The 27,432-nt window shown below is 47.2% G+C and overlaps 23 non-coding genes across 23 annotated transcripts; all 23 read right to left on the reverse strand.

Annotated features, from left to right (window-relative positions):
- Positions 1–180: 180 nt before the first annotated feature.
- On the reverse strand, positions 181–299 carry LOC148291600 (5S ribosomal RNA). The gene has a single exon (XR_015827020.1). It is a non-coding gene; the product is annotated as a 5S ribosomal RNA (ribosomal RNA).
- A 752-nt stretch (positions 300–1,051) lies between these two features.
- Positions 1,052–1,170, reverse strand: LOC148291601 (5S ribosomal RNA). The gene has a single exon (XR_015826693.1). It is a non-coding gene; the product is annotated as a 5S ribosomal RNA (ribosomal RNA).
- An 8,638-nt stretch (positions 1,171–9,808) lies between these two features.
- LOC148291602 (5S ribosomal RNA) lies at positions 9,809–9,927 on the reverse strand. The gene has a single exon (XR_015827571.1). It is a non-coding gene; the product is annotated as a 5S ribosomal RNA (ribosomal RNA).
- Positions 9,928–10,680: 753 nt separating this feature from the next.
- Positions 10,681–10,799, reverse strand: LOC148291603 (5S ribosomal RNA). The gene has a single exon (XR_015827572.1). It is a non-coding gene; the product is annotated as a 5S ribosomal RNA (ribosomal RNA).
- A 753-nt stretch (positions 10,800–11,552) lies between these two features.
- On the reverse strand, positions 11,553–11,671 carry LOC148291604 (5S ribosomal RNA). The gene has a single exon (XR_015827573.1). It is a non-coding gene; the product is annotated as a 5S ribosomal RNA (ribosomal RNA).
- A 753-nt stretch (positions 11,672–12,424) lies between these two features.
- Positions 12,425–12,543, reverse strand: LOC148291605 (5S ribosomal RNA). The gene has a single exon (XR_015826812.1). It is a non-coding gene; the product is annotated as a 5S ribosomal RNA (ribosomal RNA).
- Positions 12,544–13,296: 753 nt separating this feature from the next.
- LOC148291606 (5S ribosomal RNA) lies at positions 13,297–13,415 on the reverse strand. Its single transcript, XR_015827621.1, has one exon. It is a non-coding gene; the product is annotated as a 5S ribosomal RNA (ribosomal RNA).
- A 753-nt stretch (positions 13,416–14,168) lies between these two features.
- LOC148291607 (5S ribosomal RNA) lies at positions 14,169–14,287 on the reverse strand. Its single transcript, XR_015827318.1, has one exon. It is a non-coding gene; the product is annotated as a 5S ribosomal RNA (ribosomal RNA).
- A 737-nt stretch (positions 14,288–15,024) lies between these two features.
- On the reverse strand, positions 15,025–15,143 carry LOC148291608 (5S ribosomal RNA). Its single transcript, XR_015827574.1, has one exon. It is a non-coding gene; the product is annotated as a 5S ribosomal RNA (ribosomal RNA).
- A 753-nt stretch (positions 15,144–15,896) lies between these two features.
- On the reverse strand, positions 15,897–16,015 carry LOC148291609 (5S ribosomal RNA). Its single transcript, XR_015827575.1, has one exon. It is a non-coding gene; the product is annotated as a 5S ribosomal RNA (ribosomal RNA).
- A 753-nt stretch (positions 16,016–16,768) lies between these two features.
- Positions 16,769–16,887, reverse strand: LOC148291610 (5S ribosomal RNA). The gene has a single exon (XR_015827577.1). It is a non-coding gene; the product is annotated as a 5S ribosomal RNA (ribosomal RNA).
- A 753-nt stretch (positions 16,888–17,640) lies between these two features.
- Positions 17,641–17,759, reverse strand: LOC148291611 (5S ribosomal RNA). Its single transcript, XR_015827578.1, has one exon. It is a non-coding gene; the product is annotated as a 5S ribosomal RNA (ribosomal RNA).
- A 753-nt stretch (positions 17,760–18,512) lies between these two features.
- On the reverse strand, positions 18,513–18,631 carry LOC148291612 (5S ribosomal RNA). Its single transcript, XR_015827319.1, has one exon. It is a non-coding gene; the product is annotated as a 5S ribosomal RNA (ribosomal RNA).
- Positions 18,632–19,368: 737 nt separating this feature from the next.
- LOC148291613 (5S ribosomal RNA) lies at positions 19,369–19,487 on the reverse strand. Its single transcript, XR_015827579.1, has one exon. It is a non-coding gene; the product is annotated as a 5S ribosomal RNA (ribosomal RNA).
- Positions 19,488–20,240: 753 nt separating this feature from the next.
- LOC148291614 (5S ribosomal RNA) lies at positions 20,241–20,359 on the reverse strand. The gene has a single exon (XR_015827580.1). It is a non-coding gene; the product is annotated as a 5S ribosomal RNA (ribosomal RNA).
- A 753-nt stretch (positions 20,360–21,112) lies between these two features.
- Positions 21,113–21,231, reverse strand: LOC148291615 (5S ribosomal RNA). Its single transcript, XR_015827320.1, has one exon. It is a non-coding gene; the product is annotated as a 5S ribosomal RNA (ribosomal RNA).
- A 753-nt stretch (positions 21,232–21,984) lies between these two features.
- LOC148291616 (5S ribosomal RNA) lies at positions 21,985–22,103 on the reverse strand. Its single transcript, XR_015827321.1, has one exon. It is a non-coding gene; the product is annotated as a 5S ribosomal RNA (ribosomal RNA).
- Positions 22,104–22,856: 753 nt separating this feature from the next.
- Positions 22,857–22,975, reverse strand: LOC148291617 (5S ribosomal RNA). Its single transcript, XR_015827618.1, has one exon. It is a non-coding gene; the product is annotated as a 5S ribosomal RNA (ribosomal RNA).
- A 753-nt stretch (positions 22,976–23,728) lies between these two features.
- Positions 23,729–23,847, reverse strand: LOC148291618 (5S ribosomal RNA). Its single transcript, XR_015827095.1, has one exon. It is a non-coding gene; the product is annotated as a 5S ribosomal RNA (ribosomal RNA).
- Positions 23,848–24,600: 753 nt separating this feature from the next.
- LOC148291619 (5S ribosomal RNA) lies at positions 24,601–24,719 on the reverse strand. Its single transcript, XR_015827323.1, has one exon. It is a non-coding gene; the product is annotated as a 5S ribosomal RNA (ribosomal RNA).
- A 753-nt stretch (positions 24,720–25,472) lies between these two features.
- LOC148291620 (5S ribosomal RNA) lies at positions 25,473–25,591 on the reverse strand. The gene has a single exon (XR_015827619.1). It is a non-coding gene; the product is annotated as a 5S ribosomal RNA (ribosomal RNA).
- Positions 25,592–26,344: 753 nt separating this feature from the next.
- LOC148291621 (5S ribosomal RNA) lies at positions 26,345–26,463 on the reverse strand. The gene has a single exon (XR_015827096.1). It is a non-coding gene; the product is annotated as a 5S ribosomal RNA (ribosomal RNA).
- A 753-nt stretch (positions 26,464–27,216) lies between these two features.
- Positions 27,217–27,335, reverse strand: LOC148291622 (5S ribosomal RNA). Its single transcript, XR_015827324.1, has one exon. It is a non-coding gene; the product is annotated as a 5S ribosomal RNA (ribosomal RNA).
- Between the last annotated feature and the right edge of the window lie 97 nt (positions 27,336–27,432).

Here is a 27,432-nt window from a genome sequence, read left to right on the forward strand (position 1 = left end):
GTTATTTTCCTATTTTAATTCCTTCGTTAATCCTAGGCTTTCTAGGAGTATTTAATCATAGTGTGCCCCGATTGTCACGCTGCGCCAAGGGGTCGTGATAAAACAAAGACATCCAGATGAATAAGATGACGGAAAGCAAACGCCCACCACAATTGAAACGTCAACAAGGCAAAAAAAGAAGGGATGCAACAAGAGGACTTCCCGGGAGGTCACCCATCCTAGTACTACTCTCGCCCAAACTCGCTTAACTTCGGAGTTCTGATGGGATCCGGTGCATGTGAGTTGGTATGATCGCATCCGTTAGCTTATAACGCCTAAAAGTATATAAGCCACGTTTGAGCCATGCCATATGACCATGGGTTGGCTATCCAACGCCCCCCGCATGAAATGGCATGGCCTGTCAAGCCTTGTTGTCGCCACCCCTACCACGTGTCGCGCGCAGGCCTGCCGAACTGCCGGTTCCGATCGGCTGTGGGGCCTACCTTACGATAATTGAACCAAAACAAAAAAAACAAAAAAACTGACAACGTTAAGAACAACCCCAATAATTTCGGCAGTGGGCGTCGAGTCCTGCTGTTTTTTCGCTTTCGTTCGTTTGCGGTGCCCGGTTAATTGGAGACGAGCTCCACGGGGTGATGTAGGACAGATGGCGTAAGTTATTGGAGAGGAGCTGGACCGACGCGCGTGCAACGGAAAATCGGGCAAACCGCTGATCTGGGCTCCGACCTCAGAATTCTGCCCACGAACCGTCGATTCGAAGGCAACGGCGTCGCGAGTAAAACTCATTGCGTTGCCATGAGTCGTGGGCTTTTTCGGGCATCCGACGTCGTTTACTAGCCCGAAATCCAGTTTTTGAAGTTTTTGGTAACTGTGTTATTTTCCTATTTTAATTCCTTCGTTAATCCTAGGCTTTCTAGGAGTATTTAATCATAGTGTGCCCCGATTGTCACGCTGCGCCAAGGGGTCGTGATAAAAAAAGACATCCAGATGAATAAGATGACGGAAAGCAAACGCCCACGACAATTGAAACGTCAACAAGGCAAAAAAAGAAGGGATGCAACACGAGGACTTCCCGAGAGGTCACCCATCCTAGTACTACTCTCGCCCAAACTCGCTTAACTTCGGAGTTCTGATGGGATCCGGTGCATGTGAGTTGGTATGATCGCATCCGTTAGCTTATAACGCCTAAAAGTATATAAACCACGTTTGAGCCATGCCATATGACCATGGGTTGGCTATCCAACGCCCCCCGCATGAAATGGCATGGCCTGTCAAGCCTTGTCGTCGCCACCCCTACCACGTGTCGCGCGCAGGCCTGCCGAACTGCCGGTTCCGATCGGCTGTGGGGCCTACCTTACGATAATTGAACCAAAACAAAAAAAACAAAAAAACTGACAACGTTAAGAACAACCCCAATAATTTCGGCAGTGGGCGTCGAGTCCTGCTGTTTTTTCGCTTTCGTTCGTTTGCGGTGCCCGGTTAATTGGAGACGAGCTCCACGGGGTGATGTAGGACAGATGGCGTAAGTTATTGGAGAGGAGCTGGACCGACGCGCGTGCAACGGCAAATCGGGCAAACCGCTGATCTGGGCTCCGACCTCAGAATTGGGCCCACGAACCGTCGATTCGAAGGCAACGGCGTCGCGAGTAAAACTCATTGCGTTGCTGTTGTGTAGATTTCAGCTGCACCAAAATGGATTAAGCTGCATCCTCAACTTGTGATACTCGCAAGTGCACGAGCCGTTCGGTAGTATAGCGTATGTAAGTGCGAGGTCGATCCCACGAGGATTGGTGATTGAATGATTCAATTCATTTTCCCTACACAAAACAGAAATGAAAAATAAAGGAAATAAATAAAACAAGGAAAGAAGAAATAACTAACTCAAGCAGATAAGTTCCCAAGTTCAATTAGATTAATGGATTGATTCTAGCTAAAGTATGATTAAGCCATGGTGTGTGGTCATAACCTTGTGTTCCTAATTCCCTAATTTGATCATTTGTTGTCTAACCTAAAATTAAGCATTAGGAACCCATTAAGCATAGAAGAACAATTTAAACAACCAAGTATGTATCTAATCCCTGTTGTCGAATGTCCATACATACTCTTCCTATTCATAGTTCAATTCGAATTAAAGCATGGTGTATACTCTTAATTCAAACCAAGATAGCTAACATGCAAGCCTAAATGGTGATCAATCATTCAAACTAGCATATTAACTTATAAGCATAATGAATAAGAACAAAAACCATAATTGAAACTTGGAAACTAATTAAACTTGAATACTTAAGAAAGAATGTACATTACAAGAAAAATAAATTACAACTAAGAAAACATTAAAGAAAGCTAGAATTGAGAACTAGAAAGCAAAACTAAGAGAATTTGAGGGAGAGAAGGGAAGGGAGCTCTAGAGAAGTGTTTGAGAGCTCCCCTCCCTTGGGGTGTGTTTACAAGCTTGGGAAACCTCACTATATATAGGCCTAAGGAAGCTGAAAATCTGAATTAAGTATGGCTAATGCATACAACACTTTGTTTTATAAAATCTGAAATGGTTGATGCACTTCACTAATGCATACAACACTTCCATTATAAAATCTGAAATGGTTGATGCACTTCACTAATAAATCCCACCAGCAGCCCTAGCTCATCTTCATGTCACCATGACCAAGCTTCCAACCAGAAATAATAGCTCATCCTGAGGTCAGCATGACCAGCAACTTCAAGGGCTTACGAATTGGGCTTCCCTTAAGAAAATTAAGACTTTAAGCACTCAAACTTGAAGTTCAGAATGTCTTCTTTCCAGCCATATATCATTTGGGCCAATCCAAGGTCGGAGGAGGAAGTTAAGGCCAAAACAAATTGCTAACTCATTTTGCGCGCTGATAAAATCCATCCTGAGCATGGCTCTGTGTTTGCTAGGTAACAGACTCCATATTTATCCAATAGGGCTGAATTTTGGATATGTTATATTACACACCCATTGGAACAACTTTCATGAAGAATGTGGCCTCATCCGAGCTATGTAGGTTGCTGAAACAAAGCTTGCAATATGACCTACGAAACTGGGCTGGCAGGGGACTGTAGCCAAAATTGAGTTTGTCTTTAAGCTCTTCATCCAAGCACAAATGCAACTTCAAATCTCACCGAAGTTGTCCTGTCACAAATGAATCACTCGGAAGAGGGCTACAATGCAACACTCAGTTATAAACATGAGATTAGAGTTAAACCATAAGGGACTTAACTCGCAATAGAAAGATGAAGAACTTGCATTAATATGATCTCAAGAAGGATGCCAAACACTTAAAAGTAGAAAAATAAATGCAATTCAACCACATGACATTTAAGATCAATTTAGGTCTTTAGCATAGGTTGTAATGGGGCCAAGGGTGTAAGGTGAGTAAGAAATGAAGGGTATGGATAAAACAAAGTCCAAGAAACTCAAAATATAAGAGCATAAAACAATTGTTTACAAGACTTCGAATCATCACGATTAGATTTTTTCTTTTACACGATCAAAACTCCTTATACCTTCATTTACAATGATTTAAACTCCTTTCCAAACACCAATGAAACCCAAAAACAAAATTTCATTCAACTACCATTTAATCATAACTTTTTTCTTTTCTTTTCTTTCACCAATTGTGTGATTTTCTTTTTTTTTCTTTTTTTCTTCTATGTAATATCCCTTCCCAAACTTAGCATGAAAAACACATCCGAATTAGAGCTCATGAGTTCCTTAGAAAGGTAAATATTTGTTTTTCGGGCTAAGGCGAGGAAATATAATTGGTAAAATGAAAGAAAAGGTTTACATGTAGGCTCAAAATGGTTAACAATGGAAAATCATGCTTAAGCATGCATAAGGTTAGCTTGAGAGGCACAAACGATCCAAAGAGGGCCTTAATATCACTTCTTAAATGTCATGAAATCAAATTGCATAAGAATGAATGACTTTTAAGTGATCAACCAAATCAATGAATAATGAGATCAAACAACAACTTTGATGACAAGAAAATAAGAGTATGTGTATAACATTCATGAAATGAAGCACAAGGCTCAAAAGCTCACATTATATGGTTATATAAGTCTAATTTATGCTTGATACAATTCTTTAGATCATGCAAATCCTTTAATTGGAAAATTATGAAACAAATGGCAAGTGCAAAGAAGGTTTCGAACATGTCATGCTAGAACGATGCCAAATTAATTAATTAATTAATTTTTTTTTACAATAAAAATTTACAAGGAAAACAAAATAAATAATAAATAAAATTCAATTTTCATTTAAGTCATGCAAACATTTATCACAATCTCATCAAATGTGTTCGGAAAGTGACTAAACAAGATTCAAAACAAGAAAGAAATTTAAATTTTTTTTTTTAAAAAATTTTAAGAAAAACCAAGTTTACTTGCTAAACTCCAATACCCCCAAACCTAGAAATGAGCATTGTCCTCAATGTTTAAAAATTAGCCACAAACAATGTCATAACAACAAATGAAAGGTATTAAAGCAAATAAAAAAATATCACAAAATCACAAAAGAAAACAAAAACAAAATAATTATAAAATAAAAATTACAACACAAACAAACAAACAAAAAAAAATGAAACAGTAAACCCTAATCACACAATTCTGAAACCCAAAAAAATTTTGAAGCCCAAAGCCCACAATTTCGAAACACAAACCATGGTGAATTTAACCCACTTTGAAACCCAAACTAAAGTGAAACCCGACCCACAATTTGTTTTCAATTCCGGCTTTTTATTATTATTTAGTTTGTAAAAACAAACTATCGAACCGTGATTAGCAACACAAAGAGCGGGATTTTAACATGGATCATGATGTCTCGGTTCAGTGTAAGGGACCAACAGACAGGGCGAGACACGTGTCGACGCAAAGAGGCGCCGCAGGCTCCACAAGCAAAAATTACGGGCTCATGGAAAGGCGCGAAGACTTTACTGAACGCGTTCGTTCAGAAAAGACACGTCGTGATAAATGAGTTGGGTATGGTTGGAAGGCGAGAAGGTTGTGGGACTCAAGGAATGCTGGAGATTCAGAAAATGCTCAGATGCTACAATGGCTAGGGTTTGTCAAAGACTAAGTCTATAAGAAAGGGTGAAAAAAAAACGCAAACTCAAAAACACACAAAAGAGAAAAGAAAGAAAGAAGAAAAGAGAGTGAGAAATCAAATGGCCTCTAACTACCCATTTTCGTTGGATCTCAACCTAGCTCCACCGACTCAGACACGAGGCCAAGCAGCGGCACTAGTATGGATGCCCTACTTTGCTTCCGCACGGGGGCCTGTGACAGTAACTGACTCAATACTCCTGGACAACGATGTTGCCATTGGAGTGGCTAGAAATTTAGTGACTCCTAAAGATATACGTGTTCTGGGGACAAGGGATGACAACCGGGTCGTGAGCGATGCCCTGGCACTGAGCGTGCAGAGTACAACAACGGTCGCAAGTTTGGGTCATCGCCTACTTGCGAAGTCCCATGAGGTAGAGGTGCTGAAAGGTCAGTTGGCGGCGGAGCGAAGTATGGTTGAGGAGTGTCAGACTGCTATAAAAAGCTTGAAAAGGGAGAGGTCAAGGATAGTGGAGGTGAATCGACACCAGCTAGAAGTATTGCGGGACGAGAATAAAAACCTATCAAAAATGGTAGAGTTGTACTCTCGCGACATGCGAAAACAGCTGGAGGACCTAGACCGACCGGGTAAACGCAAGCAAGCAGATCGTGAGAGTAGTTACGCTCAAGCTAAGATTGCGATCTTTGGGAGCTCAAGTGGTGAGCCCCAAGAAGCTGTGCGTGAAGCCCCGGAAGAGGACAGCCAGAGGGCCAAACTCAAAGCTCCAATGGTCGAGACACCAAGCACCGAGAAGAAATGATTTCCTACTGCATTATTGTTGTTTTTATTTTATTTTGTTGTTTTTGTATTTTCGTTATTTTGTTTCGGAAATAAAAGAGTAAGGTTGCAGAAAGAAAAAGAAAAAGAAAAAGAAAACACACTTCCCAACTAAAATAAAACAAAGACGACAAACGGAAAAGAAAACACATTTCCCTAACTAAAATAAGACAAAGATGATAGCCGAAAGGGAAAGGCAAAAACACAAAGCACTAGAAAATGAAAGTAACGGGCAAAAACATTAAACACCAGAAAACACGGAGGAAAAAAAAAAAGAAAAGTAAAGTAAAGGTGCTCCCCCTTGAAGCGATTAGGTCGAGCATGCCCGGGAAATCCGAAATGGTGTTGGCTCTCTCTCATCAGCATATGTCTATTTAAACCACACCTCTGCAAGCGGATGATACCCAGCATTTCTTCCTGCAACTCAAGGAAAAACATCAAAAAATCCAGAAACAAAAAAAATGGCATCCTCATGCACTCACCTTGATGATCTCAACCTTGAGCTCTCACTTGCACCACCGAATGCCCAGACAAGGGCTCCTCCAACTCCTGTCTTCCCAAACTCCACATATCATCACGGCACGGCCTCAAACTTTACTGAGGCAATACCGAACTTTGTTGAGGCAAGGCCGAACAGAGCAGTGCTGCTGGGTGGCATGATTGGCAGTATACTCACACCGGCAGATCATCTGCATGTGACACAGCGGTCGGACAAGGTGGCAGTAGAGGAGTCCCACACTTTATCTGTGCTCCATGCAGTCTCGGCTACCAATTTGGGCATGCGATTACTGGCGAGGACACGTGAGTGTGCCGCGCTGAGCGAGGAAGTGGCTTCCTTGAAGGCTATGGTGGCAGACTTGCAGAAGCGGCTTTACTGTGCCAATCAGCATGTGGAAGCACTGCAGAGAAAGAATGAGGACCATGTGGAGCTGCTACAGATTCTACAAGTGCGAGAAAATAGAGGCAAGCCATGATGATGATGAAGATGAAGATGAAGAAGAAGAAGAAGAAGAAGTTTTTTTTTTTTTTTTTTTTTTAATTTTTAAATTTTTTTTTTTTAATGCAGCGTTTGAAATAAAAATGTGTTTTAACACTCAGAAATAAACTAACTAACCATACCACGTAAATAAATAAATAAAATAACATAACAAAACAAAAACAAAGACTCAACAGAAAAGAAAACAAGGAAAATAAAAAAAACTTAATTTAAAAACACACAATATACAAGCAACTCACGGATGACCAGTTAAGGGCCTCAGAAAACACAGCCAGGGGATCCGGGAAGGTTGGAGGGGTCACAATGGTCCCGCTTAAAACCCAAACTTCTTAGACACCGAAGGTGTCGCCTAAAGAACTCCTAGACACTGTATTAACGGAAGTGCTCACTGGGGTTACCATAAGTCGGCTCATATGAAAAATCCTTTTTTTAAATTTTAAATTTATTTTATTTTTTAAATTTTTATAAAAAAGAAACATAAATTTAAAATAATAACAAGTAAAGAGAAAGGATTGAAATGCTCCCCCTTGAAGCGATTAGGTCGAGCGTGATGCATTTGGAGGTCGCGACTTCTCCCACTACTCCACACTTCCTATCTTTGAAGTTGCCATCTCTCTCCATTTTTATTGAGCTATTTACATTGCTAAAACAAACACACACAAAAACTTGAAACGGAATTAAAGGATTACGAAATATAAAAAAAAACTAAAAATGAAAAGGAAAAATCAACACAAGTCCAATTCCATGCTTCAAAGCAACAAGCACCAATGGGTTGTGTAAGCTGGGACTTAAACCCAGTTCTCTTGCTTGTTGGGCAATTGTCCTTTTCTGTTGGACTACAAACACAACTTGTCCATTAACGTCATTAACTTTAAAACTTGAAATTGTCCAGTTAAGAAAATAATAATAATAATAATAAAGTAGGAAAGCCAAATAGAATCAAACAATGTTACCGATCCCCGGCAACGGCGCCAAAAACTTGTTGTGTAGATTTCAGCTGCACCAAAATGGATTAAGCTGCATCCTCAACTTGTGATACTCGCAAGTGCACGAGCCGTTCGGTAGTATAGCGTATGTAAGTGCGAGGTCGATCCCACGAGGATTGGTGATTGAATGATCCAATTCATTTTCCCTACACAAAACAGAAATGAAAAATAAAGGAAATAAATAAAACAAGGAAAGAAGAAATAACTAACTCAAGCAGATAAGTTCCCAAGTTCAATTAGATTAATGGATTGATTCTAGCTAAAGTATGATTAAGCCATGGTGTGTGGTCATAACCTTGTGTTCCTAATTCCCTAATTTGATCATTTGTTGTCTAACCTAAAATTAAGCATTAGGAACCCATTAAGCATAGAAGAACAATTTAAACAACCAAGTATGTATCTAATCCCTGTTGTCGAATGTCCATACATACTCTTCCTATTCATAGTTCAATTCGAATTAAAGCATGGTGTATACTCTTAATTCAAACCAAGATAGCTAACATGCAAGCCTATTCGGAGTTCTGATGGGATCCGGTGCATGTGAGTTGGTATGATCGCATCCGTTAGCTTATAACGCCTAAAAGTATATAAGCCACATTTGAGCCATGCCATATGACCATGGGTTGGCTATCCAACGCCCCCCGCATGAAATGGGATGCCGTCGCATGAAATGGCATGGCCTGTCAAGCCTTGTCGTCGCCACCCCTACCATGTGTCGCGCGCAGGCCCGCCGAACTGCCGGTTCCGATCGGCTGTGGGGCCTACCTTACGATAATTGAACCAAAAGAAAAAACACAAAAAAACTGACAACGTTAAGAACAACCCCAATAATTTCGGCAGTGGGCGTCGAGTCCTGTTGTTTTTTCGCTTTCGTTCGTTTGCGGTGCCCGGTTAATTGGAGACGAGCTCCACGGGGTGATGTAGGACAGATGGCGTAAGTTATTGGAGAGGAGCTGGACCGACGCGCGTGCAACGGCAAATCGGGCAAACCGCTGATCTGGGCTCCGACCTCAGAATTGGGCCCACGAACCGTCGATTCGAAGGCAACGGCGTCGCGAGTAAAACTCATTGCGTTGCCATGAGTCGTGGGCTTTTTCGGGCATCCGACGTCGTTTACTAGCCCGAAATCCAGTTTTTGAAGTTTTTGGTAACTGTGTTATTTTCCTATTTTAATTCCTTCGTTAATCCTAGGCTTTCTAGGAGTATTTAATCATAGTGTGCCCCGATTGTCACGCTGCGCCAAGGGGTCGTGATAAAACAAAGACATCCAGATGAATAAGATGACGGAAAGCAAACGCCCACGACAATTGAAACGTCAACAAGGCAAAAAAAGAAGGGATGCAACACGAGGACTTCCCAGGAGGTCACCCATCCTAGTACTACTCTCCCCAAAACTGACAACGTTAAGAACAACCCCAATAATTTCGGCAGTGGGCGTCGAGTCCTGCTGTTTTTTCGCTTTCGTTCGTTTGCGGTGCCCGGTTAATTGGAGACGAGCTCGACGGGGTGATGTAGGACAGATGGCGTAAGTTATTGGAGAGGAGCTGGACCGACGCGCGTGCAACGGCAAATCGGGCAAACCGCTGATCTGGGCTCCGAACTCAGAATTGGGCCCACGAACCGTCGATTCGAAGGCAACGGCGTCGCGAGTAAAACTCATTGCATTGCAATGAGTCGTGGGCTTTTTCGGGCATCCGACGTCGTTTACTAGCCCGAAATCCAGTTTTTGAAGTTTTTGGTAACTGTGTTATTTTCCTATTTTAATTCCTTCGTTAATCCTAGGCTTTCTAGGAGTATTTAATCATAGTGTGCCCCGATTGTCACGCTGCGCCGAGGGGTCGTGATAAAACAAAGACATCCAGATGAATAAGATGACGGAAAGCAAACGCCCACGACAATTGAAACGTCAACAAGGCAAAAAAAGAAGGGATGCAACACGAGGACTTCCCAGGAGGTCACCCATCCTAGTACTACTCTCGCCCAAACTCGCTTAGCTTCGGAGTTCTGATGGGATCCGGTGCATGTGAGTTGGTATGATCGCATCCGTTAGCTTATAACGCCTAAAAGTATATAAGCCACGTTTGAGCCATGCCATATGACCATGGGTTGGCTATCCAACGCCCCCAGCATGAAATGGCATGGCCTGTCAAGCCTTGTCGTCGCCACCCCTACCACGTGTCGCGCGCAGGCCTGCCGAACTGCCGGTTCCGATCGGCTGTGGGGCCTACCTTACGATAATTGAACCAAAACAAAAAAAACAAAAAAACTGACAACGTTAAGAACAACCCCAATAATTTCGGCAGTGGGCGTCGAGTCCTGCTGTTTTTTCGCTTTCGTTCGTTTGCGGTGCCCGGTTAATTGGAGACGAGCTCGACGGGGTGATGTAGGACAGATGGCGTAAGTTATTGGAGAGGAGCTGGACCGACGCGCGTGCAACGGCAAATCGGGCAAACCGCTGGTCTGGGCTCCGAACTCAGAATTGGGCCCACGAACCGTCGATTCGAAGGCAACGGCGTCGCGAGTAAAACTCATTACGTTGCCATGAGTCGTGGGCTTTTTCGGGCATCCGACGTCGTTTACTAGCCCGAAATCCAGTTTTTGAAGTTTTTGGTAACTGTGTTATTTTCCTATTTTAATTCCTTCGTTAATCCTAGGCTTTCTAGGAGTATTTAATCATAGTGTGCCCCGATTGTCACGCTGCGCAGAGGGGTCGTGATAAAACAAAGACATCCAGATGAATAAGATGACGGAAAGCAAACGCCCACGACAATTGAAACGTCAACAAGGCAAAAAAAGAAGGGATGCAACACGAGGACTTCCCAGGAGGTCACCCATCCTAGTACTACTCTCGCCCAAACTCGCTTAGCTTCGGAGTTCTGATGGGATCCGGTGCATGTGAGTTGGTATGATCGCATCCGTTAGCTTATAACGCCTAAAAGTATATAAGCCACGTTTGAGCCATGCCATATGACCATGGGTTGGCTATCCAACGCCCCCCGCATGAAATGGCATGGCCTGTCAAGCCTTGTCGTCGCCACCCCTACCACGTGTCGCGCGCAGGCCTGCCGAACTGCCGGTTCCGATCGGCTGTGGGGCCTACCTTACGATAATTGAACCAAAACAAAAAAAACAAAAAAACTGACAACGTTAAGGACAACCCCAATAATTTCGGCAGTGGGCGTCGAGTCCTGCTGTTTTTTCGCTTTCGTTCGTTTGCGGTGCCCGGTTAATTGGAGACGAGCTCCACGGGGTGATGTAGGACAGATGGCGTAAGTTATTGGAGAGGAGCTGGACCGACGCGCGTGCAACGGCAAATCGGGCAAACCGCTGATCTGGGCTCCGAACTCAGAATTGGGCCCACGAACCGTCGATTCGAAGGCAACGGCGTCGCGAGTAAAACTCATTACGTTGCCATGAGTCGTGGGCTTTTTCGGGCATCCGACGTCGTTTACTAGCCCGAAATCCAGTTTTTGAAGTTTTTGGTAACTGTGTTATTTTCCTATTTTAATTCCTTCGTTAATCCTAGGCTTTCTAGGAGTATTTAATCATAGTGTGCCCCGATTGTCACGCTGCGCCGAGGGGTCGTGATAAAACAAAGACATCCAGATGAATAAGATGACGGAAAGCAAACGCCCACGACAATTGAAACGTCAACAAGGCAAAAAAAGAAGGGATGCAACACGAGGACTTCCCAGGAGGTCACCCATCCTAGTACTACTCTCGCCCAAACTCGCTTAGCTTCGGAGTTCTGATGGGATCCGGTGCATGTGAGTTGGTATGATCGCATCCGTTAGCTTATAACGCCTAAAAGTATATAAGCCACGTTTGAGCCATGCCATATGACCATGGGTTGGCTATCCAACGCCCCCCGCATGAAATGGCATGGCCTGTCAAGCCTTGTCGTCGCCACCCCTACCACGTGTCGCGCGCAGGCCTGCCGAACTGCCGGTTCCGATCGGCTGTGGGGCCTACCTTACGATAATTGAACCAAAACAAAAAAAACAAAAAAACTGACAACGTTAAGGACAACCCCAATAATTTCGGCAGTGGGTGTCGAGTCCTGCTGTTTTTTCGCTTTCGTTCGTTTGCGGTGCCCGGTTAATTGGAGACGAGCTCCACGGGGTGATGTAGGACAGATGGCGTAAGTTATTGGAGAGGAGCTGGACCGACGCGCGTGCAACGGCAAATCGGGCAAACCGCTGATCTGGGCTCCGAACTCAGAGTTGGGCCCACGAACCGTCGATTCGAAGGCAACGGCGTCGCGAGTAAAACTCATTACGTTGCCATGAGTCGTGGGCTTTTTCGGGCATCCGACGTCGTTTACTAGCCCGAAATCCAGTTTTTGAAGTTTTTGGTAACTGTGTTATTTTCCTATTTTAATTCCTTCGTTAATCCTAGGCTTTCTAGGAGTATTTCATCATAGTGTGCCCCGATTGTCACGCTGCGCCGAGGGGTCGTGATAAAACAAAGACATCCAGATGAATAAGATGACGGAAAGCAAACGCCCACGACAATTGAAACGTCAACAAGGCAAAAAAAGAAGGGATGCAACACGAGGACTTCCCAGGAGGTCACCCATCCTAGTACTACTCTCGCCCAAACTCGCTTAGCTTCGGAGTTCTGATGTGATCCGGTGCATGTGAGTTGGTATGATCGCATCCGTTAGCTTATAACGCCTAAAAGTATATAAGCCACGTTTGAGCCATGCCATATGACCATGGGTTGGCTATCCAACGCCCCCCGCATGAAATGGCATGGCCTGTCAAGCCTTGTCGTCGCCACCCCGACCACGTGTCGCGCGCAGGCCTGCCGAACTGCCGGTTCCGATCGGCTGTGGGGCCTACCTTACGATAATTGAACCAAAACAAAAAAAACAAAAAAACTGACAACATTAAGAACAACCCCAATAATTTCGGCAGTGGGCGTCGAGTCCTGCTGTTTTTTCGCTTTCGTTCGTTTGCGGTTCCCGGTTAATTGGAGACGAGCTCCACGGGGTGATGTAGGACAGATGGCGTAAGTTATTGGAGAGGAGCTGGACCGACGCGCGTGCAACGGCAAATCGGGCAAACCGCTGATCTGGGCTCCGAACTCAGAATTGGGCCCACGAACCGTCGATTCGAAGGCAACGGCGTCGCGAGTAAAACTCATTGCGTTGCCATGAGTCGTGGGCTTTTTCGGGCATCCGACGTCGTTTACTAGCCCGAAATCCAGTTTTTGAAGTTTTTGGTAACTGTGTTATTTTCCTATTTTAATTCCTTCGTTAATCCTAGGCTTTCTTGGAGTATTTAATCATAGTGTGCCCCGATTGTCACGCTGCGCCGAGGGGTCGTGATAAAACAAAGACATCCAGATGAATAAGATGACGGAAAGCAAACGCCCACGACAATTGAAACGTCAACAAGGCAAAAAAAGAAGGGATGCAACACGAGGACTTCCCAGGAGGTCACCCATCCAAGTACTACTCTCGCCCAAACTCGCTTAGCTTCGGAGTTCTGATGGGATCCGGTGCATGTGAGTTGGTATGATCGCATCCGTTAGCTTATAACGCCTAAAAGTATATAAGCCACGTTTGAGCCATGCCATATGACCATGGGTTGGCTATCCAACGCCCCCCGCATGAAATGGCATGGCCTGTCAAGCCTTGTCATAGCCACCCCTACCACGTGTCGCGCGCAGGCCTGCCGAACTGCCGGTTCCGATCGGCTGTGGGGCCTACCTTACGATAATTGAACCAAAACAAAAAAAACAAAAAAACTGGCAACGTTAAGAACAACCCCAATAATTTCGGCAGTGGGCGTCGAGTCCTGCTGTTTTTTCGCTTTCGTTCGTTTGCGGTGCCCGGTTAATTGGAGACGAGCTCCACGGGGTGATGTAGGACAGATGGCGTAAGTTATTGGAGAGGAGCTGGACCGACGCGCGTGCAACGGCAAATCGGGCAAACCGCTGATCTGGGCTCCGACCTCAGAATTGGGCCCACGAACGGTCGATTCGGAGGCAACGGCGTCGCGAGTAAAACTCATTGCGTTGCCAGGAGTCGTGGGCTTTTTCGGGCATCCGACGTCGTTTACTAGCCCGAAATCCAATTTTTGAAGTTTTTGGTAACTGTGTTATTTTCCAATTTTAATTCCTTCGTTAATCCTAGGCTTTCTAGGAGTATTTAATCATAGTGTGCCCCGATTGTCACGCTGCGCCGAGGGGTCGTGATAAAACAAAGACATCCAGATGAATAAGATGACGGAAAGCAAACGCCCACGACAATTGAAACGTCAACAAGGCAAAAAAAGAAGGGATGCAACACGAGGACTTCCCAGGAGGTCACCCATCCTAGTACTACTCTCGCCCAAACTCGCTTAACTTCGGAGTTCTGATGGGATCCGGTGCATGTGAGTTGGTATGATCGCATCCGTTAGCTTATAACGCCTAAAACTATATAAGCCACGTTTGAGCCATGCCATATGACCATGGGTTGGGTATCCAACGCACTCCCGCATGAAATGGCATCGTCGCCACCCCTACCATGTGTCGCGCGCAGGCCTGCCGAAATGCCGGTTCCGATCGGCTGTGGGGCCTACCTTACGATAATTGAACCAAAACAAAAAAAACAAAAAAGCTGACAACGTTAAGAACAACCCCAATAATTTCGGCAGTGGGCGTCGAGTCCTGCTGTTTTTTCGCTTTCGTTCGTTTGCGGTTCCCGGTTAATTGGAGACGAGCTCCACGGGGTGATGTAGGACAGATGGCGTAAGTTATTGGAGAGGAGCTGGACCGACGCGCGTGCAACGGCAAATCGGGCAAACCGCTGATCTGGGCTCCGAACTCAGAATTGGGCCCACGAACCGTCGATTCGAAGGCAACGGCGTCGCGAGTAAAACTCATTGCGTTGCCATGAGTCGTGGGCTTTTTCGGGCATCCGACGTCGTTTACTAGCCCGAAATCCAGTTTTTGAAGTTTTTGGTAACTGTGTAATTTTCCTATTTTAATTCCTTCGTTAATCCTAGGCTTTCTAGGAGTATTTAATCATAGTGTGCCCCGATTGTCACGCTGCGCCGAGGGGTCGTGATAAAACAAAGACATCCAGATGAATAAGATGACGGAAAGCAAACGCCCACGACAATTGAAACGTCAACAAGGCAAAAAAAGAAGGGATGCAACACGAGGACTTCCCAGGAGGTCACCCATCCTAGTACTACTCTCGCCCAAACTCGCTTAGCTTCGGAGTTCTGATGGGATCCGGTGCATGTGAGTTGGTATGATCGCATCCGTTAGCTTATAACGCCTAAAATTATATAAGCCACGTTTGAGCCATGCCATATGACCATGGGTTGGCTATCCAACGCCCCCCGCATGAAATGGCATGGCCTGTCAAGCCTTGTCGTCGCCACCCCTACCACGTGTCGCGCGCAGGCCCGCCGAACTGCCGGTTCCGATCGGCTGTGGGGCCTACCTTACGATAATTGAACCAAAACAAAAAAAACCAAAAAACTGACAACGTTAAGAACAACCCCAATAATTTCGGCAGTGGGCGTCGAGTCCTGCTGTTTTTTCGCTTTCGTTCGTTTGCGGTGCCCGGTTAATTGGAGACGAGCTCCACGGGGTGATGTAGGACAGATGGCGTAAGTTATTGGAGAGGAGCTGGACCGACGCGCGTGCAACGGCAAATCGGGCAAACCGCTGATCTGGGCTCCAAACTCAGAATTGGGCCCACGAACCGTCGATTCGAAGGCAACGGCGTCGCGAGTAAAACTCATTGCGTTGCCATGAGTCGTGGGCTTTTTCGGGCATCCGACGTCGTTTACTAGCCCGAAATCCAGTTTTTGAAGTTTTTGGTAACTGTGTAATTTTCCTATTTTAATTCCTTCGTTAATCCTAGGCTTTCTAGGAGTATTTAATCATAGTGTGCCCCGATTGTCACGCTGCGCCGAGGGGTCGTGATAAAACAAAGACATCCAGATGAATAAGATGACGGAAAGCAAACGCCCACGACAATTGAAACGTCAACAAGGCAAAAAAAGAAGGGATGCAACACGAGGACTTCCCAGGAGGTCACCCATCCTAGTACTACTCTCGCCCAAACTCGCTTAGCTTCGGAGTTCTGATGGGATCCGGTGCATGTGAGTTGGTATGATCGCATCCGTTAGCTTATAACGCCTAAAATTATATAAGCCACGTTTGAGCCATGCCATATGACCATGGGTTGGCTATCCAACGCCCCCCGCATGAAATGGCATGGCCTGTCAAGCCTTGTCGTCGCCACCCCTACCACGTGTCGCGCGCAGGCCCGCCGAACTGCCGGTTCCGATCGGCTGTGGGGCCTACCTTACGATAATTGAACCAAAACAAAAAAAACAAAAAAGCTGACAACATTAAGAACAACCCCAATAATTTCGGCAGTGGGCGTCGAGTCCTGCTGTTTTTTCGCTTTCGTTCGTTTGGGGTTCCCGGTTAATTGGAGACGAGCTCCACGGGGTGATGTAGGACAGATGGCGTAAGTTATTGGAGAGGAGCTGGACCGACGCGCGTGCAACGGCAAATCGGGCAAACCGCTGATCTGGGCTCCGAACTCAGAATTGGGCCCACGAACCGTCGATTCGAAGGCAACGGCGTCGCGAGTAAAACTCATTGCGTTGCCATGAGTCGTGGGCTTTTTCGGGCATCCGACGTCGTTTACTAGCCCGAAATCCAGTTTTTGAAGTTTTTGGTAACTGTGTTATTTTCCAATTTTAATTCCTTCGTTATTCCTAGGCTTTCTAGGAGTATTTAATCATAGTGTGCCCCGATTGTCACGCTGCGCCGAGGGGTCGTGATAAAACAAAGACATCCAGATGAATAAGATGACGGAAAGCAAACGCCCACGACAATTGAAACGTCAACAAGGCAAAAAAAGAAGGGATGCAACACGAGGACTTCCCAGGAGGTCACCCATCCTAGTACTACTCTCGCCCAAACTCGCTTAGCTTCGGAGTTCTGATGGGATCCGGTGCATGTGAGTTGGTATGATCGCATCCGTTAGCTTATAACGCCTAAAAGTATATAAGCCACGTTTGAGCCATGCCATATGACCATGGGTTGGCTATCCAACGCCCCCCGCATGAAATGGCATGGCCTGTCAAGCCTTGTCGTCGCCACCCCGACCACGTGTCGCGCGCAGGCCTGCCGAACTGCCGGTTCCGATCGGCTGTGGGGCCTACCTTACGATAATTGAACCAAAACAAAAAAAACAAAAAAGCTGACAACATTAAGAACAACCCCAATAATTTCGGCAGTGGGCGTCGAGTCCTGCTGTTTTTTCGCTTTCGTTCGTTTGGGGTTCCCGGTTAATTGGAGACGAGCTCCACGGGGTGATGTAGGACAGATGGCGTAAGTTATTGGAGAGGAGCTGGACCGACGCGCGTGCAACGGCAAATCGGGCAAACCGCTGATCTGGGCTCCGAACTCAGAATTGGGCCCACGAACCGTCGATTCGAAGGCAACGGCGTCGCGAGTAAAACTCATTGCGTTGCCATGAGTCGTGGGCTTTTTCGGGCATCCGACGTCGTTTACTAGCCCGAAATCCAGTTTTTGAAGTTTTTGGTAACTGTGTTATTTTCCAATTTTAATTCCTTCGTTATTCCTAGGCTTTCTAGGAGTATTTAATCATAGTGTGCCCCGATTGTCACGCTGCGCCGAGGGGTCGTGATAAAACAAAGACATCCAGATGAATAAGATGACGGAAAGCAAACGCCCACGACAATTGAAACGTCAACAAGGCAAAAAAAGAAGGGATGCAACACGAGGACTTCCCAGGAGGTCACCCATCCTAGTACTACTCTCGCCCAAACTCGCTTAGCTTCGGAGTTCTGATGGGATCCGGTGCATGTGAGTTGGTATGATCGCATCCGTTAGCTTATAACGCCTAAAAGTATATAAGCCACGTTTGAGCCATGCCATATGACCATGGGTTGGCTATCCAACGCCCCCCGCATGAAATGGCATGGCCTGTCAAGCCTTGTCGTCGCCACCCCGACCACGTGTCGCGCGCAGGCCTGCCGAACTGCCGGTTCCGATCGGCTGTGGGGCCTACCTTACGATAATTGAACCAAAACAAAAAAAACAAAAAAGCTGACAACGTTAAGAACAACCCCAATAATTTCGGCAGTGGGCGTCGAGTCCTGCTGTTTTTTCGCTTTCGTTCGTTTGCGGTGCCCGGTTAATTGGAGACGAGCTCCACGGGGTGATGTAGGACAGATGGCGTAAGTTATTGGAGAGGAGCTGGACCGACGCGCGTGCAACGGCAAATCGGGCAAACCGCTGATCTGGGCTCCGAACTCAGAATTGGGCCCACGAACCGTCGATTCGAAGGCAACGGCGTCGCGAGTAAAACTCATTGCGTTGCCATGAGTCGTGGGCTTTTTCGGGCATCCGACGTCGTTTACTAGCCCGAAATCCAGTTTTTGAAGTTTTTGGTAACTGTGTTATTTTCCAATTTTAATTCCTTCGTTATTCCTAGGCTTTCTAGGAGTATTTAATCATAGTGTGCCCCGATTGTCACGCTGCGCCGAGGGGTCGTGATAAAACAAAGACATCCAGATGAATAAGATGACGGAAAGCAAACGCCCACGACAATTGAAACGTCAACAAGGCAAAAAAAGAAGGGATGCAACACGAGGACTTCCCAGGAGGTCACCCATCCTAGTACTACTCTCGCCCAAACTCGCTTAACTTCGGAGTTCTGATGGGATCCGGTGCATGTGAGTTGGTATGATCGCATCCGTTAGCTTATAACGCCTAAAACTATATAAGCCACGTTTGAGCCATGCCATATGACCATGGGTTGGGTATCCAACGCACTCCCGCATGAAATGGCATCGTCGCCACCCCTACCATGTGTCGCGCGCAGGCCTGCCGAAATGCCGGTTCCGATCGGCTGTGGGGCCTACCTTACGATAATTGAACCAAAACAAAAAAAACAAAAAAGCTGACAACGTTAAGAACAACCCCAATAATTTCGGCAGTGGGCGTCGAGTCCTGCTGTTTTTTCGCTTTCGTTCGTTTGCGGTTCCCGGTTAATTGGAGACGAGCTCCACGGGGTGATGTAGGACAGATGGCGTAAGTTATTGGAGAGGAGCTGGACCGACGCGCGTGCAACGGCAAATCGGGCAAACCGCTGATCTGGGCTCCGAACTCAGAATTGGGCCCACGAACCGTCGATTCGAAGGCAACGGCGTCGCGAGTAAAACTCATTGCGTTGCCATGAGTCGTGGGCTTTTTCGGGCATCCGACGTCGTTTACTAGCCCGAAATCCAGTTTTTGAAGTTTTTGGTAACTGTGTAATTTTCCTATTTTAATTCCTTCGTTAATCCTAGGCTTTCTAGGAGTATTTAATCATAGTGTGCCCCGATTGTCACGCTGCGCCGAGGGGTCGTGATAAAACAAAGACATCCAGATGAATAAGATGACGGAAAGCAAACGCCCACGACAATTGAAACGTCAACAAGGCAAAAAAAGAAGGGATGCAACACGAGGACTTCCCAGGAGGTCACCCATCCTAGTACTACTCTCGCCCAAACTCGCTTAGCTTCGGAGTTCTGATGGGATCCGGTGCATGTGAGTTGGTATGATCGCATCCGTTAGCTTATAACGCCTAAAATTATATAAGCCACGTTTGAGCCATGCCATATGACCATGGGTTGGCTATCCAACGCCCCCCGCATGAAATGGCATGGCCTGTCAAGCCTTGTCGTCGCCACCCCTACCACGTGTCGCGCGCAGGCCCGCCGAACTGCCGGTTCCGATCGGCTGTGGGGCCTACCTTACGATAATTGAACCAAAACAAAAAAAACCAAAAAACTGACAACGTTAAGAACAACCCCAATAATTTCGGCAGTGGGCGTCGAGTCCTGCTGTTTTTTCGCTTTCGTTCGTTTGCGGTGCCCGGTTAATTGGAGACGAGCTCCACGGGGTGATGTAGGACAGATGGCGTAAGTTATTGGAGAGGAGCTGGACCGACGCGCGTGCAACGGCAAATCGGGCAAACCGCTGATCTGGGCTCCAAACTCAGAATTGGGCCCACGAACCGTCGATTCGAAGGCAACGGCGTCGCGAGTAAAACTCATTGCGTTGCCATGAGTCGTGGGCTTTTTCGGGCATCCGACGTCGTTTACTAGCCCGAAATCCAGTTTTTGAAGTTTTTGGTAACTGTGTTATTTTCCTATTTTAATTCCTTCGTTAATCCTAGGCTTTCTAGGAGTATTTAATCATAGTGTGCCCCGATTGTCACGCTGCGCCGAGGGGTCGTGATAAAACAAAGACATCCAGATGAATAAGATGACGGAAAGCAAACGCCCACGACAATTGAAACGTCAACAAGGCAAAAAAAGAAGGGATGCAACACGAGGACTTCCCAGGAGGTCACCCATCCTAGTACTACTCTCGCCCAAACTCGCTTAGCTTCGGAGTTCTGATGGGATCCGGTGCATGTGAGTTGGTATGATCGCATCCGTTAGCTTATAACGCCTAAAATTATATAAGCCACGTTTGAGCCATGCCATATGACCATGGGTTGGCTATCCAACGCCCCCCGCATGAAATGGCATGGCCTGTCAAGCCTTGTCGTCGCCACCCCTTCCACGTGTCGCGCGCAGGCCCGCCGAACTGCCGGTTCCGATCGGCTGTGGGGCCTACCTTACGATAATTGAACCAAAACAAAAAAAACCAAAAAACTGACAACGTTAAGAACAACCCCAATAATTTCGGCAGTGGGCGTCGAGTCCTGCTATTTTTTCGCTTTCGTTCGTTTGCGGTGCCCGGTTAATTGGAGACGAGCTCGACGGGGTGATGTAGGACAGATGGCGTAAGTTATTGGAGAGGAGCTGGACCGACGCGCGTGCAACGGCAAATCGGGCAAACCGCTGATCTGGGCTCCGAACTCAGAATTGGGCCCACGAACCGTCGATTCGAAGGCAACGGCGTCGCGAGTAAAACTCATTACGTTGCCATGAGTCGTGGGCTTTTTCGGGCATCCGACGTCGTTTACTAGCCCGAAATCCAGTTTTTGAAGTTTTTGGTAACTGTGTTATTTTCCAATTTTAATTCCTTCGTTAATCCTAGGCTTTCTAGGAGTATTTAATCATAGTGTGCCCCGATTGTCACGCTGCGCCGAGGGGTCGTGATAAAACAAAGACATCCAGATGAATAAGATGACGGAAAGCAAACGCCCACGACAATTGAAACGTCAACAAGGCAAAAAAAGAAGGGATGCAACACGAGGACTTCCCAGGAGGTCACCCATCCTAGTACTACTCTCGCCCAAACTCGCTTAACTTCGGAGTTCTGATGGGATCCGGTGCATGTGAGTTGGTATGATCGCATCCGTTAGCTTATAACGCCTAAAAGTATATAAGCCACGTTTGAGCCATGCCATATGACCATGGGTTGGCTATCCAACGCCCCCCGCATGAAATGGCATGGCCTGTCAAGCCTTGTCGTCGCCACCCCGACCACGTGTCGCGCGCAGGCCTGCCGAACTGCCGGTTCCGATCGGCTGTGGGGCCTACCTTACGATAATTGAACCAAAACAAAAAAAACAAAAAAGCTGACAACATTAAGAACAACCCCAATAATTTCGGCAGTGGGCGTCGAGTCCTGCTGTTTTTTCGCTTTCGTTCGTTTGGGGTTCCCGGTTAATTGGAGACGAGCTCCACGGGGTGATGTAGGACAGATGGCGTAAGTTATTGGAGAGGAGCTGGACCGACGCGCGTGCAACGGCAAATCGGGCAAACCGCTGATCTGGGCTCCGAACTCAGAATTGGGCCCACGAACCGTCGATTCGAAGGCAACGGCGTCGCGAGTAAAACTCATTGCGTTGCCATGAGTCGTGGGCTTTTTCGGGCATCCGACGTCGTTTACTAGCCCGAAATCCAGTTTTTGAAGTTTTTGGTAACTGTGTTATTTTCCAATTTTAATTCCTTCGTTAATCCTAGGCTTTCTAGGAGTATTTAATCATAGTGTGCCCCGATTGTCACGCTGCGCCGAGGGGTCGTGATAAAACAAAGACATCCAGATGAATAAGATGACGGAAAGCAAACGCCCACGACAATTGAAACGTCAACAAGGCAAAAAAAGAAGGGATGCAACACGAGGACTTCCCAGGAGGTCACCCATCCTAGTACTACTCTCGCCCAAACTCGCTTAACTTCGGAGTTCTGATGGGATCCGGTGCATGTGAGTTGGTATGATCGCATCCGTTAGCTTATAACGCCTAAAAGTATATAAGCCACGTTTGAGCCATGCCATATGACCATGGGTTGGCTATCCAACGCCCCCCGCATGAAATGGCATGGCCTGTCAAGCCTTGTCGTCGCCACCCCGACCACGTGTCGCGCGCAGGCCTGCCGAACTGCCGGTTCCGATCGGCTGTGGGGCCTACCTTACGATAATTGAACCAAAACAAAAAAAACAAAAAAGCTGACAACATTAAGAACAACCCCAATAATTTCGGCAGTGGGCGTCGAGTCCTGCTGTTTTTTCGCTTTCGTTCGTTTGGGGTTCCCGGTTAATTGGAGACGAGCTCCACGGGGTGATGTAGGACAGATGGCGTAAGTTATTGGAGAGGAGCTGGACCGACGCGCGTGCAACGGCAAATCGGGCAAACCGCTGATCTGGGCTCCGAACTCAGAATTGGGCCCACGAACCGTCGATTCGAAGGCAACGGCGTCGCGAGTAAAACTCATTGCGTTGCCATGAGTCGTGGGCTTTTTCGGGCATCCGACGTCGTTTACTAGCCCGAAATCCAGTTTTTGAAGTTTTTGGTAACTGTGTTATTTTCCAATTTTAATTCCTTCGTTAATCCTAGGCTTTCTAGGAGTATTTAATCATAGTGTGCCCCGATTGTCACGCTGCGCCGAGGGGTCGTGATAAAACAAAGACATCTAGATGAATAAGATGACGGAAAGCAAACGCCCACGACAATTGAAACGTCAACAAGGCAAAAAAAGAAGGGATGCAACACGAGGACTTCCCAGGAGGTCACCCATCATAGTACTACTCTCGCCCAAACTCGCTTAACTTCGGAGTTCTGATGGGATCCGGTGCATGTGAGTTGGTATGATCGCATCCGTTAGCTTATAACGCCTAAAAGTATATAAGCCACGTTTGAGCCATGCCATATGACCATGGGTTGGCTATCCAACGCCCCCCGCATGAAATGGCATGGCCTGTCAAGCCTTGTCGTCGCCACCCCTACCACGTGTCGCGCGCAGGCCTGCCGAACTGCCGGTTCCGATCGGCTGTGGGGCCTACCTTACGATAATTGAACCAAAACAAAAAAAACAAAAAAGCTGACAACGTTAAGAACAACCCCAATAATTTCGGCAGTGGGCGTCGAGTCCTGCTGTTTTTTCGCTTTCGTTCGTTTGCGGTGCCCGGTTAATTGGAGACGAGCTCCACGGGGTGATGTAGGACAGATGGCGTAAGTTATTGGAGAGGAGCTGGACCGACGCGCGTGCAACGGCAAATCGGGCAAACCGCTGATCTGGGCTCCGAACTCAGAATTGGGCCCACGAACCGTCGATTCGAAGGCAACGGCGTCGCGAGTAAAACTCATTGCGTTGCCATGAGTCGTGGGCTTTTTCGGGCATCCGACGTCGTTTACTAGCCCGAAATCCAGTTTTTGAAGTTTTTGGTAACTGTGTTATTTTCCAATTTTAATTCCTTCGTTAATCCTAGGCTTTCTAGGAGTATTTAATCATAGTGTGCCCCGATTGTCACGCTGCGCCGAGGGGTCGTGATAAAACAAAGACATCCAGATGAATAAGATGACGGAAAGCAAACGCCCACGACAATTGAAACGTCAACAAGGCAAAAAAAGAAGGGATGCAACACGAGGACTTCCTAGGAGGTCACCCATCCTAGTACTACTCTCGCCCAAACTCGCTTAACTTCGGAGTTCTGATGGGATCCGGTGCATGTGAGTTGGTATGATCGAATCCGTTAGCTTATAACGCCTAAAAGTATATAAGCCACGTTTGAGCCATGCCATATGACCATGGGTTGGCTATCCAACGCCCCCCGCATGAAATGGCATGGCCTGTCAAGCCTTGTCGTCGCCACCCCTACCACGTGTCGCGCGCAGGCCTGCCGAACTGCCGGTTCCGATCGGCTGTGGGGCCCACCTTACGATAATTGAACCAAAACAAAAAAAACAAAAAAGCTGACAACGTTAAGAACAACCCCAATAATTTCGGCAGTGGGCGTCGAGTCCTGCTGTTTTTTCGCTTTCGTTCGTTTGCGGTGCCCGGTTAATTGGAGACGAGCTCCACGGGGTGATGTAGGACAGATGGCGTAAGTTATTGGAGAGGAGCTGGACCGACGCGCGTGCAACGGCAAATCGGGCAAACCGCTGATCTGGGCTCCGAACTCAGAATTGGGCCCACGAACCGTCGATTCGAAGGCAACGGCGTCGCGAGTAAAACTCATTGCGTTGCCATGAGTCGTGGGCTTTTTCGGGCATCCGACGTCGTTTACTAGCCCGAAATCCAGTTTTTGAAGTTTTTGGTAACTGTGTTATTTTCCAATTTTAATTCCTTCGTTAATCCTAGGCTTTCTAGGAGTATTTAATCATAGTGTGCCCCGATTGTCACGCTGCGCCGAGGGGTCGTGATAAAACAAAGACATCCAGATGAATAAGATGACGGAAAGCAAACGCCCACGACAATTGAAACGTCAACAAGGCAAAAAAAGAAGGGATGCAACACGAGGACTTCCCAGGAGGTCACCCATCCTAGTACTACTCTCGCCCAAACTCGCTTAACTTCGGAGTTCTGATGGGATCCGGTGCATGTGAGTTGGTATGATCGCATCCGTTAGCTTATAACGCCTAAAAGTATATAAGCCACGTTTGAGCCATGCCATATGACCATGGGTTGGCTATCCAACGCCCCCCGCATGAAATGGCATGGCCTGTCAAGCCTTGTCGTCGCCACCCCGACCACGTGTCGCGCGCAGGCCTGCCGAACTGCCGGTTCCGATCGGCTGTGGGGCCTACCTTACGATAATTGAACCAAAACAAAAAAAACAAAAAAGCTGACAACATTAAGAACAACCCCAATAATTTCGGCAGTGGGCGTCGAGTCCTGCTGTTTTTTCGCTTTCGTTCGTTTGGGGTTCCCGGTTAATTGGAGACGAGCTCCACGGGGTGATGTAGGACAGATGGCGTAAGTTATTGGAGAGGAGCTGGACCGACGCGCGTGCAACGGCAAATCGGGCAAACCGCTGATCTGGGCTCCGAACTCAGAATTGGGCCCACGAACCGTCGATTCGAAGGCAACGGCGTCGCGAGTAAAACTCATTGCGTTGCCATGAGTCGTGGGCTTTTTCGGGCATCCGACGTCGTTTACTAGCCCGAAATCCAGTTTTTGAAGTTTTTGGTAACTGTGTTATTTTCCAATTTTAATTCCTTCGTTAATCCTAGGCTTTCTAGGAGTATTTAATCATAGTGTGCCCCGATTGTCACGCTGCGCCGAGGGGTCGTGATAAAACAAAGACATCTAGATGAATAAGATGACGGAAAGCAAACGCCCACGACAATTGAAACGTCAACAAGGCAAAAAAAGAAGGGATGCAACACGAGGACTTCCCAGGAGGTCACCCATCATAGTACTACTCTCGCCCAAACTCGCTTAACTTCGGAGTTCTGATGGGATCCGGTGCATGTGAGTTGGTATGATCGCATCCGTTAGCTTATAACGCCTAAAAGTATATAAGCCACGTTTGAGCCATGCCATATGACCATGGGTTGGCTATCCAACGCCCCCCGCATGAAATGGCATGGCCTGTCAAGCCTTGTCGTCGCCACCCCTACCACGTGTCGCGCGCAGGCCTGCCGAACTGCCGGTTCCGATCGGCTGTGGGGCCTACCTTACGATAATTGAACCAAAACAAAAAAAACAAAAAAGCTGACAACGTTAAGAACAACCCCAATAATTTCGGCAGTGGGCGTCGAGTCCTGCTGTTTTTTCGCTTTCGTTCGTTTGCGGTGCCCGGTTAATTGGAGACGAGCTCCACGGGGTGATGTAGGACAGATGGCGTAAGTTATTGGAGAGGAGCTGGACCGACGCGCGTGCAACGGCAAATCGGGCAAACCGCTGATCTGGGCTCCGAACTCAGAATTGGGCCCACGAACCGTCGATTCGAAGGCAACGGCGTCGCGAGTAAAACTCATTGCGTTGCCATGAGTCGTGGGCTTTTTCGGGCATCCGACGTCGTTTACTAGCCCGAAATCCAGTTTTTGAAGTTTTTGGTAACTGTGTTATTTTCCAATTTTAATTCCTTCGTTAATCCTAGGCTTTCTAGGAGTATTTAATCATAGTGTGCCCCGATTGTCACGCTGCGCCGAGGGGTCGTGATAAAACAAAGACATCCAGATGAATAAGATGACGGAAAGCAAACGCCCACGACAATTGAAACGTCAACAAGGCAAAAAAAGAAGGGATGCAACACGAGGACTTCCTAGGAGGTCACCCATCCTAGTACTACTCTCGCCCAAACTCGCTTAACTTCGGAGTTCTGATGGGATCCGGTGCATGTGAGTTGGTATGATCGAATCCGTTAGCTTATAACGCCTAAAAGTATATAAGCCACGTTTGAGCCATGCCATATGACCATGGGTTGGCTATCCAACGCCCCCCGCATGAAATGGCATGGCCTGTCAAGCCTTGTCGTCGCCACCCCTACCACGTGTCGCGCGCAGGCCTGCCGAACTGCCGGTTCCGATCGGCTGTGGGGCCCACCTTACGATAATTGAACCAAAACAAAAAAAACAAAAAAGCTGACAACGTTAAGAACAACCCCAATAATTTCGGCAGTGGGCGTCGAGTCCTGCTGTTTTTTCGCTTTCGTTCGTTTGCGGTGCCCGGTTAATTGGAGACGAGCTCCACGGGGTGATGTAGGACAGATGGCGTAAGTTATTGGAGAGGAGCTGGACCGACGCGCGTGCAACGGCAAATCGGGCAAACCGCTGATCTGGGCTCCGAACTCAGAATTGGGCCCACGAACCGTCGATTCGAAGGCAACGGCGTCGCGAGTAAAACTCATTGCGTTGCCATGAGTCGTGGGCTTTTTCGGGCATCCGACGTCGTTTACTAGCCCGAAATCCAGTTTTTGAAGTTTTTGGTAACTGTGTTATTTTCCAATTTTAATTCCTTCGTTAATCCTAGGCTTTCTAGGAGTATTTAATCATAGTGTGCCCCGATTGTCACGCTGCGCCGAGGGGTCGTGATAAAACAAAGACATCCAGATGAATAAGATGACGGAAAGCAAACGCCCACGACAATTGAAACGTCAACAAGGCAAAAAAAGAAGGGATGCAACACGAGGACTTCCCAGGAGGTCACCCATCCTAGTACTACTCTCGCCCAAACTCGCTTAACTTCGGAGTTCTGATGGGATCCGGTGCATGTGAGTTGGTATGATCGCATCCGTTAGCTTATAACGCCTAAAAGTATATAAGCCACGTTTGAGCCATGCCATATGACCATGGGTTGGCTATCCAACGCCCCCCGCATGAAATGGCATGG

The sequence above is a fragment of the Prunus avium genome, chromosome 8 (genome assembly GCF_965620075.1).
Source record: "Prunus avium chromosome 8, drPruAviu1.hap1.1, whole genome shotgun sequence".
NCBI classification, from domain to species: domain Eukaryota; kingdom Viridiplantae; phylum Streptophyta; class Magnoliopsida; order Rosales; family Rosaceae; genus Prunus; species Prunus avium.